The 18,114-nt window shown below is 34.2% G+C and overlaps 1 protein-coding gene across 3 annotated transcripts in view; it reads right to left on the bottom strand.

Annotated features, from left to right (window-relative positions):
• Positions 1–18,114, bottom strand: part of GBE1 (1,4-alpha-glucan branching enzyme 1) — a 277,101-nt gene that overhangs the window by 98,991 nt on the left and 159,996 nt on the right. The gene's annotated exons all lie outside the window — the stretch shown is intronic.

The following is an 18,114-nucleotide window of genomic DNA, read 5'->3' on the forward strand; positions in this document are numbered from 1 at the left end:
ATAAAAAAATAAAAAATAAATTTGAAAAAAAAAGAAAAACTGCCTTCAATGGTTGTCTGCTTAAAATATTTCCTCCGTCTACAATTTGAAACAGATACATCAAGAAAAAAAAAAAAAGACTTAAAGTCAACTACATGATAACCAATATCACATTTACTAGAGTATTGTTTTGTGAGAGTAAAGAAAAAGAAATCTAATTACTAACACACACATATATAATAAAGTAAAAAGTTTTACTAGTTACAATCCTACAACCATAAAAACAGAAGGAAAACAAAGAACTGTTATAACTCAATTAAAAACACCACACGAAACAAGCCTATTTCGGACAACTGAAAAGAAGGCATCATCAATTAGTACTTTCTTTAGTCATACAGTTATGGTTGAGTTCTTTATCTTATTATAACTCTGGTTTTAAGACTTTAATACCTCATTTAGCTTAATGACAAAGCAGTTATAGTGAACACAAATCTTTAACCCAGTTAAAATTTATGTATTTTTTTTTAACTGTCCATATATTAAAGAGCAATCTGACATAAGTGGAGATTAAGTCATCACAATCAACTTCGGAACAGTAAATCCAAACTTTGGGGAAAGATGAGTGTTGGTAGTAATTAAGTGCTTTAAATAAGCTACTTTGAGTTCTGAGAACTTACTGAAAGTTAAAAAAAAAATGAAAAAAAACCAGAAATACATGTAATCTGGTAGATATGAAAGATAGCCAGGAGGTTTTAGATTGCTAGGTCCAAGCCATGATGAAGGTAGAATTTGCTAATGTTTCTACAAATGCATATTCATTTCGGAGTTAAGTAAAAAACAAAAACAAAAACAAAGACAAAATGTTCAACAAAAAGAAATTAATAAAAACAAAGAGGTATTCTACACCTGAATGAGATCAAAATTACTCTATTTTGCATAGGACTAATTTCTATACACTTTTTGAAGTTTTATTTAAATTAACAAACTTGATTTTTAGAGCCATTTTGGTTCACATTAAAATGGAAAGGAAGCATGTCTATACTTTTCAACCAAGTTGCTATAGGAATACCTCAGAAAGAGGATGTGAAGCAATTTGCAATCATTAACACTTTGTAAACAATATTTTGAAAAGGATATACTTTTCTAATTTGGCTATTCAACTTGTAATGTATATTTTAGTCATAAAGGTAAACTGAAAGATATTTTTAGTCAAAAATACCCCAAAGTAGAAACAAAAACCTGTTTAAATGCTATATACCTTGGGTAGATGTATGAAGATACGAATATGCAACCCAAAGATCGCAAGCTGTCCCTGGGCCTTGTCTGTCATGCACTACTATTCTGTTGCCTTGCAGAGTCCTTCAAGTTCTTACTTTGAATGCCTGGAGATGGAACATGTTACTCCCAGCTCTTTCCAGTCTTTACTACTCTGTATTTTCTAGTACCAGCCCTATTTACTGATTTATATCACTGGCTTGGGTTTGTAGACCATTGCTGTCAATTTCTAATATAAATACTACCGACTGAGTGTTTTCTAGGTAGACACAGGTTCAAATGTAAAATCTGTGTCCTAGTATCTACAAAGATAAAAGAAAAAAGACAATAATAGTGCAATCCAATAAAAATGAAAAAGGGAGGTGATGTGAATTTCATAACTGAAAAGAAAGCATTGCCCAATATCACAAAGTTGATTAAGGGCAGCATTATTAAATGGCCTATTGGTTCCTGTTACTATACTATTTATTCTTTTCTTGACCGAAAACAGTAATAAAACTCCACATAACATATTAAAAGAAAAAGACAAACTTAGTTGTTACTACATGATTAGACAGATTCTTGGCATGGATGAACAGGAAAAGAATTCCCTGTGATAATCTGAAAAGAAATGACAATGGAGCATCTAAATTAACAAAATCTAATAGGTTAAAAAAAGAACTAAATTCTATATTTTATTTTATTTTTTAATTTTTTCTTTAACATTTATTCATTTTTTGAGAGATAGAGACAGAGTGTGAGTAGAAGAGGGGCAGAGAGAGAAGGAGATACAGAATCCGAAGCAGGCTCCAGGCTCTGTACTGACAGCCCAGAGCCCCACACGGGGCTCAAACTCACGGACCGTGAGATTATGACCTGAGCTGAAGTCCAATGCTTAACTGACTGAGTCACCCAGGTGCCCTAAATTCTATACTTTAGAGTTTAAAATGCTCTTAACCTGGGGCACCTGGGTGGCTTAGTCGGTTAAACGTCTGACTCTTGGTTTGCTGTTCAGGTCACGATCTCACAGTTCATGAGTTCCAGCCCCACATCTGGTTCCATGCTTACAGTATGGCGCCTGCTTGGGATTCTCTCTCTCTTCCTTTCTCTCTGCCTCTCCTCTGCACATGTGCAAACTCTTCTCTCAATCTCCTGAGACAATGTCTAAACAACATCAACAATCCTAGGGGGAAAAAAAATCACTGCAAAGTTAGACAGGAATAAATCAAATTTGTAGTGCTTTAAAAATAATTTATTTTGTTATGTTTTATAAATCATGGATGAAGCATAAAATAGATGTGTTATCTGTAGAGACAGAAAAGAGATATACAAAATTTTATAGGAAACCAAACTAGAACAAAAACAGTAAAGAAATAAAATCTAGAGAGTTTTATTTTGTATTAACACAATCTCAGGAAATACATTCAGAAAAATAAAGTTGGTGGCAGCAAATGGAAAGCAAGTTTATATACATTTTCTAAAACTAGGATATTAAGAACAGTAAAAACAACAACTAGTTGTGTAAATCTTATAATTATTTTATAAATAATGAAATTTTGTTGATTAAGAAAAAAATGAACTATTAGTTCAGGAAATAGGGGGGGAAGGATGGACTCACATATATTCCTAATAGTTCTGTGGTCCCAATTTGGTGTGTCTTATCATCTTACATGATAAATCTAGACAGACTAATTCACTCTTTGTAAACTCAGTATCCTGATGCAACTAACTTTAAAACACAGACTGCTTGTACAGAATCAGAACTTTAGAGATCAACAAGACAGAGAACCAGGAAGACTGAGATGTGAATCTATAAAATAACCAGACCATACACATGAGCACTTTCACAGACACAAATCTGAATTCAAAGTGGAGAAATAGTAGGTGATAGAGTGTTTATATTGTAATTGGAATGAAGATATAGCTTTCCCCCGCTTTTTCTTCCACTATGCAAACATCCAACTTGATATAGACACTGTATTTACCTATTACATAAATATATTTATCCCAGATCACTGAACTTAAAGTATAAGAGTAAAGCTATGCGAGGAATTCTCCAGAACCTCCAGGTTCAGTGATTCACTAAGAGGACACACAGGACTCAGCATATAATTGTGCTCACAGCTCTGATTCATTATAGCAAAAGGATAAAAAGTAAAATAAGCAAAGGAAAAGGTGCATGGGCAAACTTCAGAGGAGTCTAGACACAAACTTCCAAGAGTCCTCTCCTGATGGGGTCGCACGTAATTCTTCCAACAACAGTCACAACACTTGTGAAATATCTACTGGGGAGACTCATTAGAAACTCAGTTCCCAGTGATTTTTTTGGAGGTTGGTGACCTGGTATATCATATCAAAATCTAGATTTTCAGAAGGCAATAGTGTTTAATATAACACATATTGTTTATATGAAGAGTATAGGTGCAGTCGCGGCCGATATCGTAGGCAGGTGTTTCTAAATTAGCAGTCTTCTCCTCCTCCTCCACTCCACCTCCTCCTCCTCCTCCTTCATTTTTTTTTTTTTACATTTATTTATTCTGGTGGGGGAGGGGCAGAGCGAGAGGGAGACACAAGATGCAAAGCAGGCTCCAGGCTGAGAGCCATCAGCACAGAGCCCGAAGTGGGGCTCAAACTCATGAACTGTGAAATCATGACCTGAGCTGAAGTTGGACACTTAACCAACTGAGCCACCCAGGTGCTCCTAAAAATAGCAGTCTTAATTGTGCTATAGTAACTCTTTTCTTCACAAAGCAGAGCCTAACATTTATTACATAATTATAAAATACTTACCATAGGTTTTTGGAGATAAACTTCTTCTAAAGTCATTTTATCTCAGAAGTACTCAGATTTCAAAACGCAGTGGAACAATCTAAATACACTTTAAGAATCTAAATATGTGGGTCTCCTGGATGGCTCAGTCAGTTAAGCGTTGGACTTTGGCTCAGGTCATGATCTCACCGTTTGTGGGTTTGAGCCCCGGATTGGACCCTGTGCTGACAGGTCAGAGACTGGGGCCTGCTTCTGATTATGTTTCCCTCTTTTTCTGCCCCTCCCCCATTTGCTCTCTGTGTCTCTCTTTCTCAAAAATAAACATTAAAAAAATGTAAATAGGTAAGGAGCCCAGGTTGAGGTGCTCTCCCTGCAAGCTTACCTTCCAGTAGTCCCATGGACAATGAACTCATTCAGCATGTACATGAGTGCATTAGTTCACTGAATTTAAGATGCCTTTTAACTAGAACACCAGAACAAGCTTAAAAAATAGGTACCAGTGAAAACACAGATTTTTGAAAGATGTCTATTTCTATTTCTACTATCATATTTTCAAATTCTGCACCCATAAATTACATTTTTCCTTCTTTTGAGGCAAGGGGACTGAGAAGAGGGGTTATGATGTATTCTAAATTATGACTGAATTAGAAATATTACTCAACATGCCCTGCAGTAATAAATGAACTGAATCATCTCAACTGTATGGTTTGATCAAAGTATGAAAATGTCTGGCAAAGGGTACAATAAAAAATGCAATTCATATTTTCTACCTCAAAATGTCATCAGACAGCCCATAACACAGTTGATATATCCAGTTGATTAGAGTCCCATAAAATATAAAGCAAAATTTAGGAGCACAGTTTTATTCTGGTGTGTTCCAGCAGACTAGGTAGGACTTTGATTTTTAAGATTTCTGCACTGACACAAGGCTTTCAAACTTACTCTTAGAAACCAAAGCCTAGTTTCCAAATAATTAGAAGAGTTAGATGCTAAATTTAAGAAGGTGATACCGCCATAATATATACTTTGGGGACCAGGAAGAATGTGTATGAGAAGTAACCTATGTTAGTTATTACCTTTATATCTTAAACTAATTAACAGGTAAGTTAGAAACCAATACTATGTCATCTACACTGCCAAATTAATTGATTAGTTTACTCATATTTTTTTATTAAGCAAAAACAAAATCGCTATAATCCAGAAAAAGCTAATAAACTTCAGCTTTCTTGTGAATCATAAACCACTAAAAATGTTTAAATCGCAGGTGTCTGATGTAAAAAATGAATATTGGCTGTATAATATATACATTTAAGAATTTCTGGCAATCAAAATAATCATGATTCTAATTGATTTAGATGTCTGAAATATTCAACCTGTAATCAAGTAATGAAAATTTATTAAGGAAATTTTGTTCCACAGATAATTCCAATATTAAGGTTTTTAGAAAATATCCCTAAAATCAAAAACTGTTGATTGTCTCACATTCTGCCAATGAACTTTACGATGAAATAAAACATAGTCCAATTTTCTTGGTGAGCAAGTATAATCAGATATAACAACATTTATTAGCTGAAGTTACACTTTGTAATTTAAACCTATTTGCATACATGTTTTTCTTTTTGGTCCTGAGTAACTTTTGAGATTTTCAAAGTAAGCAACTTTCTCCACTGGATGTTATTAAAACTACTGGTATTGTATAATTAGTAGGAGATATTATTGAAGAGTAGTTAAATATAAAAATATAAATAAAATAATTTTTTCTTAGTTATTCTAGAAGCTTTGAAGCTGAATAGCTATCGAACAGTACATCATAACACCATGAGACAAAAACAACATTTTTATTTTAATGTGCGTGTGTGTGGTTTTTTTTGTTTGTTTGTTTTTGTTTTTTGAGAGAGAGCACAAGCAGGGGAGGGGTAGAGAGAAGGGGACAGAGGATCCCAAGTGCGCTCTGAGCTGACACTGTGACAGCAGTAAGCCCAATGTGAGGCTCAAACTCAGGAACCATGAGCTCATGACCTGAGCCAAAGTCCAGATGCTCAACCGAATGAGACACCCAGGTGCCCCTAAACCACATGCTTTGATCTGGGTATTTCAACTCTGGCAGTAAATCTAAGTTGAGCAGAGAAGGAACTTTAAGACTTTCTTTTATGAAGAAGATATGGTATGTCAAATAAAAGGACAGAGTCTGAAGTACAATAAAAATAACACTTTCAAAAGGAAGATACTCTAGTGAGGCTACTGCCATTGAAAAGCAGGTAATATCTACCTATTCTATATTTTTAAATTAAAAAAAAAACACCTCACATGTGAATTTAAATTTAATTAATCACTAAAGAAAAAAATGTATTTTTTTGCTTATACTTTGTCAAAGAAATTATACTTTGTCAGTCAATAGAAAATGATTAAGTGAGAAGCTGGAAATGATCAATATAATCTAATGATCCTATCCAATACTAGACAGTAGTGTCACCAATGATAAAATGTATCTAGATTTTCAGACACTGAGAATTATATTGAGGCTATTGTATACATTAATTTCAAATAGAATTAGGTAGCAAGTAGCACAAAAATGTTAGTGAGACAGATTGTTAATTCAACTACTAAAAATCTGTAATAATATAAATTTCAGAACACAGGTGGTTATTATAAAATATGATTTTGAAGTTTTCAATATCACATTATTTTCTGTATTTCAACCCACACAACTTTATTTTATTTGAATTAATATGTTGTTTAATCATATTATATCCACTGAGCCCTGGTTATCTACATTCAATATTACAACACAACATTTTCTTTCCCTGAAGGCCTAAATTGTACTTAGCTTATTAAATATTTTATAAAAATTACCTCTATTTCTATTACCTATAAGTCTAATCAGTTATTCTCTAGGAAATAAGTAGGAAAAGATAGCATATTGTACCTTTATATGCTAAATATCCAATTATACTTTTGCTTAAAAAAATACTTGAAAAATTTCAAGTCTCTTTTTTCTCTCATTTTATCTATATTCTTAACAAGGATGGTTACTTCCTCAAGTAAGATTAGGAAAGGCAAACTTGAAGGGGCTTGTGTTTTTACCTGTGTATGTATGTGCATGTGTGTGTGCACATGCAGGTGTGTGTGTGTGTGTGTGTGTGTGTGTGTGTGTTTGGGGAGGAGTACGGGACCAGAGGGACTAGCAGTGAGAGCAAAAGTGAAAGTTTTCAGTCCGATATAAAAGAAAGAGGCAAATATAAATCAAATAATAACCCACTCTGATAATAATTACCCTTTGTGATTAAGAAATTAATATTCATATCATGTTCGTAAATTGCTCTATATTTTTCTGCTTCCTCACAAAGATTGTTACCAAAAGTGATTTTTTCAAAGCATTAATGCCTATAAAATATCCTACTAAAGTTTGGAGAGAACTTAGGACTTTTTTAAAGTAGAGGCTCCAAAAAGTTGAGCAGGTCAAGAAACCAGAAAGCCAAACTAAGTCACTCTCTCTGGTGAAACATAGGTAAGGTATTATGTGAAATTATTACACATCTCATCTGAACAAAACATTGCTCTTCTCCAGAAGAAATCACTATAAATTAGCTAATTATATTTAAATACATATAGACAAAAGTACCTAGATACACACATATCCATGTCTTTCAAACAAGATTAAAAAATCCTCCCTTACTTCTAGAATGAAGCTAATTTCTGCTCCAGATCAAAACAAGTGACAGTGACTTGAACATATATAAATTCACATTATTGACAAAGACTAAACCATAATAGGTAGTCAGCTTTTAAAAACTTGTTTTAATAGTAAAAGTTTAGAAACATTAACTGTTCATATGCTTCTGCTTTTTCATTTTTTCCCTTCTAATTGATTTCCTTTTTTTTTATGGTTTATTTATTTTTTGAGAGGGAGGGAGAGAGAGGGAGGGAGGGAGCGAGGGGGGGAGAGAGAGAGAGAGAGAGAGAGAGAGAGAGAGAGAGAGAGAGAGAGAGAGAGAAACACAGAGACAGGGAAAGAGAGAATCCCAAGCAGGCTCCATGCTGTCAGTGCAGAGCCTGATGTGGGGCTCAGTCTCACAAGCCACAAGATCATGACCTGAGCCAAAATAAAAGAGTTGGACACTTAACTGACTGAGCCACCCAGGTGCCCCTAATTGATTTGTTTCTAATAAATTAATACTTAAACAAGCTATTATAATACTTGTATTATACACAAATACATTCCTGAACTTGATAATTTCCCACCATCTATTCAGATTTACAATTAGGTATAAAATACTTATTTACTTTTATTTAGCCAGGTTCATTTCAAAAGATAGTTTGAGGCAACTTATAGATAAATACATCTGAACAGCATCAAAAATAAATGAGAAAAATACAGATGAAGGAGAAGAAAGACCTTGCAGATATATAAGTATAGGCATCTGGTAGTTTTCATTCCCAGTCCAAAATAATTATAATTTCATAGACCATAGTGACTACAAGAAGATTTTCCTTGACTATCACCCCCAAATGATGAATATTTTAGGGCAACATTTGAGGAAAATACTGGTATTGTTTATATAAAGATATAAATATTTAGAACACTACGAAAGTTGTTTCCAATATGCAATAATATACTCTAAGACTAAAAATGGATAAGTAATCCAGATAGGAGGTGAACTGGGGACAGAATTAAGGCAGGGTGCAAAAAGAAAAGTACCTAGTTCCTCAGGAAATGTGTGTGTGTGTGTGTGTGTGTGTGTGTGTGTGTGTGTGTGTGTGTTCTGGGGTGGGAAACCAAGTAAAATAGTACAAAGCTGGTATTAGTCATATTTAAATTTCAACCATCCTTCTTTCAGCAGTTTTCAAATTCGCCTTGAACTTACTAAATAGCATATAGCTCTCTAATGTGTATTTGTACACATTCTTACAAAGGGAACTGGCTTTTGGTAGGCTGGCTAGAGTAGAATAGATAGGGGAAATGTAAATATTAAATAGGAAAGAAAAAAGGAATTGAAATTCTCTGAGTCTCTACTGGCTTCCAGACTCCACATATTATATAGTCTCACTTTAATGAGGCTATGATATCAAGTACGTTTTATGGCTGAGGAAATGGAAATTTAGAAAAGTTAAATAAAATACTCAGGGTCACGTGGATAACAGGTACAGATGAAACTGAATCTTTTAAGTAAATCCAAAACCACAATGCTTAAGTATAATCTTATACTACCACATTCAGCATTACCATGAATATATTAATTCTTGTTTTGGGCAATTTCCTTGGTACATACCCAGTGCTCTAATACACAGTCATATTAATTGTATGAACGTGAACAAGGTATTTAACTTCTCCAGGCCTCAGTTTTTCAACTGTAAAATGGAAGATAATTTTAGCACCCTCCTGAAGGGGATTAAATGAGATAATGGAATGATCATACTATTAGCAGTTTGACAATAAGGAATTAAAGAGAGCTTCTATTAGAAAATAAAAGAAATTTAAATGTTTATTTGTTTAAATAATAGGTTAACCATAAATTAGAAAATGCCAGTGTCTTCTAATACTACCTTTTTAAATTGAAAATGAATCTTTGGGGTACCTGGGTGGCTCAGTCAGTTAAGTGTCTGACTTCAGCTCAGGTCATAATCTCACAGTTCATGAGTTTGAGCCCAGCTCTGGGCTCTGTGCTGACAGCCCAGAGCCTGGAGCCCACTTCAGATTCTGTGTCTCCCTCTCTGCCCCTCCCCTGCTCCCACTCTGTCTCTTACTCTGTCTCTCAAAGATAAACATTAAAAAAATTAAAAAAAAAAAAAAGGAAATCTTCGTGAAGATAAGAATGTTTGGGCTAATATCAAAGAAAACAAACCTCATATTTTAATTTGGTATTTATTTTTTTCTCTGGCGTGGTGTAGTATTTACTTATTGATGCATTCAACAATTATTTCTTGAGTATGTACTTTCTGCCAGGCACCATGCTCAGTGCTGGGGTTAGAATCATGAATGAGAAATACACAATACCCATTTTATTGCTTTTTTTTTAATTTTTAATTTTTTTTATGTATTTATTTATTTTGAAAGAGAGAGAGAGAGTGTGAGCAGGGGAAGGGCAGAGAGAGAGGAAGAGGGAGAATGCTAAGCAGGCTCCATGCTGTCAGCACAGAGTCCAATGTGGGGTTGATCTCATGAACCTGAGCCAAAATCAAGAGTTAAACACTTAACAAACTGAGCCAAGCTGTGCCCCAACAATACCCATTTTCATGGAGTCTTAAGTCTAAAGGGAGAGACATACGTTTTCTAATACCGGAAATATATTTATTTACAATAGTGATTAATAATACAGAGAAAAATATGGTAGTATGACACTGTATTTTGAGACGATCTGTTAATCTACTCTTGGGAGGTGAAGCTAGGCTTCTGAGATAGTGGTATTGAAGACTGAGGTTCCATACGATAAATTAAACAATATATCGCCCACTCAAATTTATGAGAAATAAATTTAGTTCAGAAAAGCTGCCAATCCATGTCTGAGAGACATAGCAGGAATACATTTTATTACTTACTATCAGTTCTATAGTGTATTATTTATTTGTTTATTTATTTTTTTTGCCAGTGTATTATTGAACATAGTGCCTCCTTTAAAAATTGATGCCAATGTGTGGCCAACACAATCAGATTTTGTAGAAAGGTATCAAATTAGCCGTCAAATAAACAAACAGGTGAGAGTTAAGAAAAAATAAGGTGAACATATTTATGTGATTACTTTGTGACTGACCTCCCCACATAAAGCTCAAGTATTCTTCCCTATTGTAATCATGTTTTTCCAGAATTTTTCTCTTTTATTTATTTATTTTTTTTTCCAACGTTTATTTATTTTTGGGACAGAGAGAGACACAGCATGAACGGGGGAGGGGCAGAGAGAGAGGGAGACACAGAATCGGAAACAGGCTCCAGGCTCTGAGCCATCAGCCCAGAGCCCCACGCGGGGCTCGAACTCACGGACTGCGAGATCGGACGCTTAACCGACTGCGCCACCCAGGCACCCCCAGAATTTTTCTCTTTAAAGAGAATATCTTTGGAATAGTACTCTTTCTAGTAATATACCTTCCTGAGAAAACCCCATTATATGTCATAGCCCCTTTACCTATCAAATTTCACTCTTCTCTTGACTCCTGCCCCAATTCCTGTCTCCTTCAACCCAGACAGATCGTTCTATCCATCTTGAGACTCTATTCCTTTCCTCCGTTGTTCTCTGGGGCTCCTTCATCCCTAAACTAGCTCTCCGTATGATATCTTTTTCTTTTCCTTTTCCTTCTCTAACCTCTTCTCCTCTTTTTCTTTTCTCTCTTGTTAAGCCTCTTTTCCTCCTAAATCTTCACTGAAGTAGCAAAATTGAAAGCCTATCAAACTAAACCAGCTGCTGTTTGAAATCCATTAAATATATATATACATATATATGTGTGTGTGTGTGTGTGTATATATATGAATGAATCTGGAAAATTAAAGAAGCATTTTGAAGCTGGTTTGCAGCATTTTATGAGAAAATCATGCTTACTTTATTTAATGAAAATTAATAAGACATTTGTATTCACAAAGAAACAGCAGTAAATTAGGAGTCAAGAAAACTGTATTCAAGCCAACTTTTAAAAAATCAGTATAAACATATAATTGCCCTGAATCCTAATGTGATAATTTTTAAAAGAGAGTACTACATTATTTGTTTTTATAATTTCATAATTTTTTGTTAAAGTGAAATATTAACTTAAGCTAAAAAAAATTCTGAGTCTTACAATATATACTAAATAATTTGAATCATTTCACTATATGCTAACAGAATTCAAACCGAATGATTTATCACATCAAATACTGTGTTTTAGACAATAACACAATTCTGAATGACCTGGAAAAATAAACATCCACATTCAAACACAAAACTAAAACTATCGAGCCTACTACCCCTTCCCAAATCAAATATAAGAATCACTGCTATTTGCTTCCTATCCAAACACTACTCATTATTCAAATCCTGACATAGGCATCACAAAATCTTTCTGACAATTTCTTACATTAGTGCTATATAAAAAACAACAGGAGATAAACTGGTTCATGCAAATAAATCTGGTCTTTTCAATTTAACCATAAATGTCTATGTGGTAGGAACCATGTCCTATATTTTTTTTAAATTCATTTTAAACAAATTGACCTGAACTGAATTAATAGGGTGCATAGAAACCTAAGAAACTCAAATAACAAAAAGTAGCATTTACTTTTAAAAATCCAACATTAAAACACTAAAAAAACAAACCAAAAGAAACCAAACTAAACTAATACATATTACTTAAGTAATCCCATTTTCAGAGTCATCGAAATAGGAAATGGAAAATAAAAACGACAAACTCTAATTCACTGAAATGACTTAAACAATGATTATACTTTGGACACCTACAAAAGTGCCTCTGTAATTTGTATGATGTAGGCTTTTAGCAACATATTTCCATGAAGAAAACAAATTAAGAAATAATTTACTGGGGTGCCTGGGTGACTCCGTTGGTTGAGCGTCTGACTTTGGCTCAGGTCATGATCTCGCGGTTCATGAGTTTGAGCCCCACGTCGTGCTCTGTGCTGACAGCTCAGAGCCTGGAGCCTGCTTCAGATTCTGTGTCTCCCTCTCTTTCTGCCCCTTCCCGGCTGGCACTCTGTCTCTCTCTCTGTCTCTCTGTCTCTCTCAAAAATAAACATTTAAAAAAAAATTGTTGGAATACTCAAATAAAATATTATACCCTTCCTTTTCCCCCACAGTTTATAATTCTTGTTTAGGGGATTTTACAACATGTTTACCACTATGAAAAGTAAAATTATTAAATTTTTCATTAATCTTATTGCCTTATCAATGCATGTATTTATTAGAAATTTTAATACACATGGGCATTTATGCAAACATATACCCCAATTAAAAAAAAGAAGTAATTTGTCCAGCCTCTAGTTTAGAGTGGCCTGTCTGTATAGCCTACACTGGAATAAGAATGCTTATGATTAAATATTGAAAATTTCCCCAAATATTATATAAATCTCTGGTGATGACAACAAAAAGAAGAAACCACAAAAACATCAGTATCCTTAAGGAATCATCAGTTTCTTTTTGTTTGCTCCAGTTATAAATTTTGCATTTGCACATTGCTGCCTAGATTTTCAAAGGATTCTGCAATGACTAATTTAACAATCTACTCATATTGCTGTAATATATCCAAGGACTTTTACCTATATATAATTTATAATATCCATATCAAGGACAGATTAGTGGGCAAAATAAAACTTCCAACATCCAGGAGTATTATTAATGCAGAAATGGGCAAGTGTTGCCAAAATACTACTACTTAAAAACAGACTTCTCAGAGTTGGATTGGTGTCCCCAAAGATGTACATAAACAAAGATCCATCTTCAGAACAGTCAATTTGGCCTCACAATTTGGAAGTAAACAAAATGGATTTTTAAAAATTCTAATAATTACAAATATACATTGAATACTTACTAAATGCCAGACCCTACACTAAGTGCTTTGCATGAAGTGCTCAGAGGCCATAGTTTGTTTGCCTATGTCTGTAATTAAAATTCACATTTTCCCAGTGTCAGTATGTAACTTTCACAGAGCCATAGAGCTGACTAGTGAAGAAGGAAGAATTTGAACTCAAGTCTCTTTCACTGCAGAACCAAAACAGCTTGACTACTAGGAGTATCTGTCTGTTGATAGCAATTTAAATAACTATTTAAGAGTAAAATAAACACAAATATATTTTAGAAAAAAAGATAAAACAATAGAAGAATTTAGCATTTGGAATGGGTGCAGCCCCTTGGAAATAAAAACTCAGAATATCAGGATATCTGGTGAAAAGTTTGAGAATTTAGTCTATGTTTACAAATAGAGCTTTTAAAAAAAAAAAGTCACAAAATTATTTTCAAGTCTCATGGTATGGTTTAGGATTCCTTTTCCCACATAATGACACAGAATGAACTGTTAAAACCATCCACTTAGAAATACTTATCTATCTATCTATATGTGAAACTATATATATCTGATATATATAGTTACAGTTATAGTTATAATATTATAGTTATTGCTATTAATGCCCAGGCACTTTGCAAATATAGAGTGTGATGCCAGATAGAGAACAATGACACACAGTTGGTCCAAATTCCCGCCTCTTTAGAGTGACACTGCCCTATTAAATCAAGTCTCATCTCACTTGGAATAAAATCTAGTCTGTAGAGCTGGTTACAAGATTCAATATGATCTGGCACCAGTCTAATATGACTTCCTTCTCTCCAGTAAGAACCAGCTACAGTGGCCTTCTTTTTGTTCCTCAAGGACAATCAAGCTTATCTCAGCAATAGGGACTTCACACCTTTGCCTGGAATTCTCTGCCCCGCAATGGGACTCCAGCTTAACTGTCAAGTAGATTTCCCTAATTAGGACATCTGAGAGGCCATCTTTGGATGCCAGGCTACTCTAGCAATAACAACATCCTCATTCTCAAATAATTATGTTTTGCTTACCTTATGTGATACTGTGATCTTTTTTCTGTTTTAGTATTTGAGTTTTTGTTGCTATTGTTGTTGTTCCTTTATTTTCTACGTAGCAATTATATAACAGCATGTAGTTTCAAAATTAATTTATTATTTATCTTTGACATAATACATCTATGCTTCTGAAGTAGAGGTGCCCTGTTTCGTTGCTACTGTATCCCCGAGCTTAGCAGAGTGCCTGGCACTTAAGGGACACATGGTAAATATATGTGAAATGAAAGAATAAATGAGAGATGGGAGAGGAAGCCCAGACTTAGACGTCAGAACTTCCAGTCCTTTGTTGTGCACATTGTATCACATGGTCCCTCCTGGTTATTTACTCAACCTTGGAGAACCACGCATAGGAAAGAGGGCAAAAAGCATCTAGGCCTCATAGAAATTACAGAATTTACGCTATGCTTTAACTCTTTGTAATTAAGTTTCTCAAAAGTGAAGCTTTGTTATAATTCATTAACTTTTATGATAGACTTTTAATCATTTCTTACTATCATTTTCATATTTGTTATCGTTTTTAGTTTATTGTAGGACAGCACAGAGAGTACAAATAAATGGGGATTGCATATAAGAAGAAATTATGTCTTGAGCAAGGAATTTTGTAATGTTGTTCATTTATGATTAGTTTTGTATTGGCCCCTCAAGTTCCTTAGAATTAAATCTGCTATTTTTACCAAAATTAATTCTTGTTGCTAAAAATCACTAAATTGGACACTGGTTGAATATCAGCATGTCATTATAACCATTAACGGTTTTCTGGATCAGTGGTCAACTTTCCACACCAACCATTTATTTCCACTAAGAGGGAATCTGAAACCCATGCGCTATGGTTTTCTCCTTTGTAATCACTGGTTATGGGCTATGCCACACAACATCACCTTTGCACAATACGGAAGTAAAGTAACGGCCTGCGCTATGTAGTTAAATATACTATGCTGCTTCTACTGAATATTGTTCTCAAGAGAAATTTTATTTAAGAAATATAAATGCTGAATGTTATTCTCTGATTAAATGAGGCATTTGGGAAAGCTCTTTATTTGGGCTACAGCATCTTTTTCCCTTTCAGAAAAGCCCTCCCAAACTATATTTTCAATACCTTTTTCAACATCATGCACTGAAAGTCACTGAATAGGTTTCTGATATTTGCTTTTTCATTGGCATATAGAACTGTCACTGTGAACAGTTCCCACTACATTACTCAATGACCCCCAAACAATAAGCAGGACAAGATAACTGGCAGTCATGATATATTGTGTTAACGCCTGAAGATGATTTCCTCTCCCCTTTGGCTGCTGGCAGTTTGTATGCTGGGGAAACAGAAAGAATAGAACACGACCCTAAGTTTACTAAGGATCTATAATGGATCAAATGCTTTATCCACTTAATTATGTTTAATGTTCTCACTACATTTACAGCAGAGATTATTACACTCTAATTAGAGATGAGGAAACTAAAAGAAGAGAGGCTACGTGATTTTCCAAAATCACCTGGGCAGATAGATGAAAGACTGGGACACTGGTCCACTTCTGTAGGACTTTCCTTCTTCCAAAACAATGTTCACAGACAAAAAATGATAATGTCAGATTTTCTTCTCAGACACACCAAATATACCAATGATTACAACCCACAGGTTCCCCTGCCACCCAAAGTATTCTGACATTTTGCTTCCTAGGTTTTTTGTTTTGTTTTTATTTTTTGCTGTCTCATGTTATTTTGCTTGTTACGATTACAGACAAAGTTAATACAATTTTAGGTATAATACAGGAAGCTAATGGTGTTTTACCACAATGTGCCATTTTACCAGCCATCCCAACATGCCTTTTCTCGAGTCTTCTTGCTCACAAATGCTTTCTACTAACTTACTACCACCATAATGTATTTCCTTGTTGACACTGTTGACTGCTAATTTTCCAAACTACTTTAGAAATAATTATAATATTAGAGCAGTTTAATGCAGATGTCAGATATTGTAAGCACAAAAATTTCTCACAAATGAGCCTCAAACAGCTAAAATTTGGCATTCTGCCTTTTCACTAACATAAAAATGTGATTTCAATTCATTCATAGTCAGTTACATGAGGGATAAAGGAGGAAAAAAGAGAAAAAAAAGGATGCACAAAGTTAATAAAGATATAAATGTGAGCAGAGAATGAAATAGGCTTGTAAATAAGTGGAAAGGTCAAAAAAATAATGGCCATACATAGAAATCAGTATTGCTCTCAAGTATTAATTCTTGTGATAATTTACTGATTTTTTTCCAACCATTATGATGTCCTGTGTTACATGTCTACCCCATTAGTTCAAAATGCATGTTCTTTATCACTAGAGCAACTTCAGTATTAGGCCAGCAAAAGCAAGTCTGAACACGATGTTTCCACATCTCTCCATTACCATCCTGGGATACAATTCTATGAACTTTGTTTGATATAGCAAGTTAATCAAATAAATAATTTGAAAGATGCTTTGTTTTATAGTTACTTGTTAGTCTTTGGCAATGGTTTATTTGATAAAAAGCAGTCTCTTTAAAGATAAAATAGAGGAATATGTAGTTGAAGACAAATACACTTTTGAGAATAAAATATTTGTCGTGTTTATAGATAAAACGCTTGCATTTGTTTCTCGTAATTCCTAACACTTCATAAGCAAAGGCTTCTTTGACGGTTTATGATCTTATTAAGAGAAGAAATAAAAAGTGATTTTGATAAATTGGAGGTGGGATATACATTTCTAATGTGGCTTTTCAGAGACAAAAGTTTGAAAGTGGCCCAGGAACCTCAGAAAGGCTATTATCACAATGGCTGGCTGAAGCAAAAATAACAATGGCTTGTTGATAACACCTGTGATAGCAGGTGGCTCTACTTGAAAAGAAACTACCACTTTCCTCTTCAGTGGTGACCACTGTGTTCCAAAGTGGGTCAGAGGTGACCAGAGTGCTTTCAAGTTCAGTTTTATAATTCTGAAGAACTGGACTGTGAGCACAGACAAGTTTTCAATTTAGCCTGTTGAAAACATATGCGTGGTCTGCTTTTCCTCTTTTAACGTATTACCTTCATTCACTAAGTATAGCAGGGGATTTAATTTAGCGATCTTTTGGAATTCAATTCAAATTAAATGATTGGTTTTAAGATTTTGACTACATATATATTGAGTTGTTTTTTTAAAAAAAGGTAATCTTTACAATATTCTCAGTGGAGATTAAATGAGGTTAAAAAAAATGAAACATTGTCACTAAAGAGTGATTCCCCCCCCCTTACCTTGTTTACAAATTATTTAGAAATCTAGAAGACAGAACAGCACGAATTCTTTTATAGGACTAGTGTTTTGACACAGTTGTAGTTTTGAAGTATAAAGTAAGGGGCAAATAACAAGAATACAAGTTATGCCTGTACTGGGCAATGGCTAAGACATTCCAGACTAGAATAGACTATGATATAGTTACAAGTCATCTGGTATGTGACGTTTAGTTTAGAATTCCACATTTAAGAAGGATATAAATTTATACTTGCTAAATAAATAAGAACTCAAAACCCTGTAATACAATAGGAAAAACAATTGAGAAGAA

Source organism: Acinonyx jubatus, chromosome C2 (assembly GCF_027475565.1).
Source record: "Acinonyx jubatus isolate Ajub_Pintada_27869175 chromosome C2, VMU_Ajub_asm_v1.0, whole genome shotgun sequence".
Classification (NCBI taxonomy): Eukaryota; Metazoa; Chordata; class Mammalia; order Carnivora; family Felidae; genus Acinonyx; species Acinonyx jubatus.